Source organism: Lipotes vexillifer, unplaced genomic scaffold (genome assembly GCF_000442215.2).
Source record: "Lipotes vexillifer unplaced genomic scaffold, Lipotes_vexillifer_v1.1 scaffold638, whole genome shotgun sequence".
Classification (NCBI taxonomy): Eukaryota; Metazoa; Chordata; class Mammalia; order Artiodactyla; family Lipotidae; genus Lipotes; species Lipotes vexillifer.
Window position 1 is genome coordinate 298,402 of NW_006799284.1, and position 5,814 is coordinate 304,215.

Genomic DNA, 5,814 nt, shown 5'->3' on the forward strand with positions numbered 1-5,814 from the left:
GACATTGTAGGAAGGTCATTTTAAGCATAGAGTACGGTTCTGGGACTTCCCTGGTGGTGCAGTGGTTAAGGATCCGCCTGCCAATGCAGGGGACACGGGTTCGAGCCCTGGTCCGGGAAGATCCCACATGCCGCGGAGCAACTAAGCCCGTGCGCCACAACTACTGAGCCTGCGCTCTAGAGCCCGTGAGCCACAACTACGGAGCCCGTGTGCCACAACTACTGAAGCCTACGTGCCTAGAGCCCGTGCTCCGCAACAAGAGAAGCCACCACAATGAGAAGCCTGTGCACCGCAACGAAGAGTAGCCCCTGTTCACCACAACTAGAGAAAGCCTGCATGCAGCAATGAAGACCCAACGCAGCCAAAAATAAATAATTTTTTTTTAAAAAAGCATAGAATATGGTTCTGTTGTCTTGAGAAACAGGGTCATCTGCTCAGGTTTTGGCTTCGGGAAACGGCACTAATTCATTTCTATGTTCTTTAGACCATCCACGAGGAGTTGGTAAACACAAGATTCTGCAGAAGACTGAGAACAACACCCTGTAAGCTGAACTCTGGTTCTTAAATACCTGCGAAAGGCCTTAGATAGATTAAAATATGGTTCTCCTTAAGAAGAAAGCATTGCCGTGTTTTACAGAGGGTTCTGTATGTTCATTTTCAGTGTTCTTTTTGGAGGGAGGAGGGGGTACTGTGGTCTTCCATGACTTGCTCGTAACTGACAGATTTTGCCTCAGTAAAGGATCCTTCTTATTGAAGAACATCCTTGACTATTTACCATGGTCCCAAGCAAACATGCCTGTAAATGATTACAATAAAATTGTGGGAATTCCAGCACCTAGAAGGAGGGTGATGGGCATGGGCAGAGTGAGGAACAGATACTTTCGGTTGAAGGGACCTGTCCAATACTTGAAGCCACATCACACAAGCAGCTGCCTATTCTGGGACAACTCTGACCACAAGATCCGGGACAGCGGTACCTGAATTAGTGTCTACAAGGTGATCTGATGACGAAGCCTGGTCCAAATAATTGGTGTCAGCAGAATCCCATGGTTATTTTGGGGCTGGTGTATGTTTTTTAAAAACTTGTCATCGCTGATGTAAATTTTCTCCCATGCATATGTGTTGTACATATGCATGTCCCTGCATCCTGATTATTAAGCAATGGGAGTTTGTAAATATGCATTCCACTCAGATATAACATTACTTCTGAGTTTCAAAACATGACCATTTCAGAACTACGGTATCGATACCTCCATTCCCAGACACAGGATTTTCAAAACTGCAGATTAAGTGCTAAACAAACGAACAAACAAAACTATGGGGCAGCCACTCTTGGCTTTGTTGTCTCAGGGTTTCCAGGAAGCCTCACACACAACGGAGAAAATTCAAATGTGGGAGTCGTTCTCACCGGGGTCACCTTCAACCCCTGGAGGAAGGAGTAGGTGCACTGGACAGCATTCCTGTCCTCTGGTGGGATAATACTGAGGCACGTTCTCAGTTCTTCCTCGGGGACCCCCAGTGGGACTGAATTCCACTTGCCCCCCAATGCTAACGGGCTCATCCGTGCACCCTTCGCTGGCCTCACCTTCTCCACATTCTCATTCCGCTTTCTGGACCCCCTTTCCAAGGAAGCTCCCTGCACCAAGTCCCTGTCTCAGTTTGCTGTCAGGGAACCCAAAGAGTCACCACTTGTGTCATGCTCAGACCTGCAGGTTTCCACACATGCTATTCCCTCTGTCCCAAACACTCTTCGTCCAATTTCCACCTGTTCTTCAAGAATGTGCTTAGAGATCGACTCCTCTGGAAATCCTCTCTGACCCTCCCTCTCTTCTTATGCCACGGGTCCCACTGCGCTGCTGCCCCGCTCACAGCACCCACCACACTGGGAAACGCCAAAAGGGAAGGAAGTCGGTATTCATGTCCCCTCTCCCCATCCCCCGAATTCCCAGCACCGCACAGGACGGCTGGCGTGAGCAGTATTTTTAAAACAGCTGTAGAGTGAATGAAATGATACCACAAGTAGTTAAGAAGCGACACTATGAAGACTCTTACACTCCCGTGTTTTAACAATGTTCACTGGATCCCAGCCACCCCATTTGTAACAGAGAAGAACAAACGTGACGGCACATTAGATCTATTCCTTTAGCTCTAACCCCTGTGCTCTGTGGCCTGTACTCAGTTGTGCTGGCTCTGCACCTCTGGAAAAGAATGTTGCCCACAGCCTGAAATACACAGGAGGACTCTCAAGGCTCTGACCTTCAGAGATGCAAAGTTGCAGAACAGAGAATAACATCTGTCTGGTTGGAGGTGCACAGGGAACACAGTGGCCAGATCTATGTGGACTGCTGTAAGAACAAAGCATCCCGGCGCCACAAAGCCCGAACCAACCAAACCTCCATCCCGCCCCACCCCCCCGTCCCTTTTTAGTATAAAAGAAGCCTGAATTCTATCCCTGGTAAGATGGTGCTTTGGGACACTAGTCCACTATCTTCTCAGTTGGCTGGCTTTCCAAATAAAGTCGCTGTTCCTTGCTCCAACTCATCTCTCGATGTACCGGCCTGTCACCTGGTGAGCAGTACGAGCTTGGACTCGGTAACCACATTCTCATTCTTATCTTGTAGGTGAGGAAACCAAAGCCCAGAAAACTGGACTTAGGCCAGACCTGAACCCACAGGACACTTTCTACTGTACCTGGGTACCTTAAACCTGAGGCTTCGTGCCCAACATTAAAGTAACGAAGAGCAGTAGTCAGTCAGTTCCCCAGGTTAATGATTTCCCAATAGCATTTCACCAGGACCCAGACAAAGCTATCCCTGGGGAGATGCGGTGGGAGATAAGTAGATTAAGGGGGCTTAACTTGAATTTCAGCAGTTGCCTTTCAAAGGAACATTTAAAGAGCGCAAATACGAATCCACAAAAGACTTTTTTGTTGCTTTACGTATTTCATATACTGTATTCTCTGGAAGTTCAACTGGAGGCTTTTTTACGTTTCATTTTCCTTACGCTCATGTATTCTTCTGCCTTCTAGAATGCACGAAGAACGTTTATAATGGCTGTTTTCACATCCTTGTCTACTAATCCTATCATCTGGTTTCACTTCTGAGTCTGGCTTTTCCTTTTCTTGATTTTTAAGATGAAAATTTTCAGGTTAATTACTAAGCTCTCTTTTTGGGATAATTAGTAATCTCGAAAGTTGCACTCAATCATGAGTAGGGTATCAGAAAATACGATCTTTAGAAAAAGATCTAAATACATTTAGTTCAAAAGGATTCAATGTAATATGGAAATGGGGGTGATGTGAACGATAGAAAAAAACACTTTAAAGGACAGAAATTCAACGTCTCATGTTGACAGAAATATTTGGCACAAACCATATTTACCGTGCACTGACGTCTTCCTGTTTCTAAAGAGAATGTTTAAAAGTTTGGGCCTGAATTAGACATTAGTGAATACAAATGAATTTCCCCAAGTATTTTTTTTTTTTTTTTTTTTTTTTCCTTGCGTTATGCGGGCCTCTCACTGTTGTGGCCTCTCCCATTTGCGGAGCACAGGCTCCGGACGCGCAGGCTCAGCGGCCATGGCTCACGGGCCCAGCCGCTCCGCGGCACGTGGGATCTTCCCGAAACGGGGCACGAACCCGCGTCTCCTGCATCGGCAGGCGGACTCTCAAGCACTGCGCCACCAGGGAAGCCCTCCCCAAGTATTTTTTAACTTAAATAGCCCATACGTTAAAACAAGGACCCAGATTTACCTACAGAGTTTTACGTAAACACAAAAAAAGTTTCTAAACCAACCGTTTCAATCTCAGAAGCACCACGTGGACACGCAGCCTCTAAAAGGTGTTAAAAGAAAAAAAGTGTACATATAGCTTAAACTTTATAACTTACATGCTGTTAAGGCACTTCGTTTTGAATCCCATTTTCTTCAAATTCTACATGAAATAAGAATGGCTATCTCCACTATATAGATTAGAAAACTGAAGCTGGCAGATGCAGCCAAGTCCTAAATTCAGAGGTCCTGGGTAATTTCTTGGTCAACATTTTCATCAAGTTACAACTAAAACCTCGCTGCCATGAGAACAGAGGCATTTTGAGATTTTGGTCAATTCACCAAATGACAAATCAAATTAAAAACTCTCCTCATTAACTAATAGTTAATATGAGATCTTGCTTAAGCCAGAGCAACTCACTCAAGGTTTATTTAGCTCTTTAATATGGAAAAGGACCTAAACAGTTCACACTCCTAAGACGATATCACAACTGTGTTCTTGAAGACCGTGCTCCTAGGGCAGGATCCTAAGTCTGTGCTTTTCCCCTACAGAACGTGGACTAACTGCTAGGGGCTTCCTAAAATGCAAGGTGTATAAAACATCACCCCAAATATTCATTCTACCTTTCTACCTAAAGGAATGGACATGGAAAGGACTTGTGTCTTATTGAATATGTGAAGGCCTGTACTAGAGGGTTTCATCTTGATTTTCTCATCTTAGCAAGGCATATAGTATTGTTATTTTACAGGTAATTACGAAACTTGAGTTCCAGGGAGGTTAAGTAACTGAGCCAGTGAAGGAACTGGTACTCAAACCTAGAACTCATTCTAAAGCCATGCTTCCTATACGTAGGAAGAGAAAACCATACATACAGACTTAAAAATTTAAGAATAAGCTAATAGACTGAATGTAATTTCCAAAGGCTGACTATATATTTGCGTGTATATACATATATCTAATTGTTTATACGTAACATTTTGGGAACGAGTGTGGTTTTCCTTTCCTTTTTATAATCCCCTAGGTTTATGGTTTTCAAGTGAAATACAACACAGATATGGAAGAGTGAGCAGATCATAAACGCATAGCTCAATGAATTTTCAAAAACTCAATACATCCAGGTCACCAGCATCCTGATTAAGAAACAGAGCAGTACCAATCCCTTTTGTGTCCTCATCTTAAGTTCCCTTTCTAAGGCAGCCTTTAGTATTCAGAATCTAAGCTGGATGTCTATCAGAAGTCACAGGGAAACAGTGTTCATTTTCCGACTCACAGACCAGAAAGAAAGGGATAGGGTATAAAGCTCAAGAGATTCATTTTAAAAAATTATCTTTATTTAGGTTTCTGATTCAGCACATGTATCAAAGACTAATTAACATAAAGAAGTAAATAAGACATTAATTGGAAGTCTTACATCTCTCTAAACTCTGACCAAGAATGTCAAGATTGCCACTATTACCAGAACTCCAACCTAGTCAAGTTGTAGACAAGCTATCATGAACGACGTACAGTGCGCACACATACACAGAGGCCAGAGACACGCTAGCACTTGGCTGTCCTCTCTTCCTTGTTGATGTCTTTCCATGGGACAGTCCACTTTTGCTGTCCATGCCTAGTTCCAAATAAAGTCCAAAGAAGGCTCAGGGTCAACCTGATCCAACACTGTGCTGGAGGAATGCATTCTCAAACTGTTGTGCCTGCAACTTTGTTTTTGCCAGGATGAAGTTCAGATCGAGATGTACAATACAATCTAGATGACGGTGCAGACTAAGTGAAGAACTAAAGTTGAGCAGTAACCCGAGTTAAGGCATGAATGCACACACAAGTGCACACACACAGCACCCACGCTATCATGGACATAGGATTCCTTCCATTGCCTATAGCGAGAGGCAACCAGGGCTCGGCAGTTAACCACAACTGCTGAGTGTACTGAAGCATGCCCCCCATAATTTTATGCTAACAGCTGTGTGTGTATGTTTTATCAAAAAAAAAAAAAAAAAAAAAAAAAAAAAAAAAAAAAAAAAAAAACACCAAAAAAAAAAAAAAAA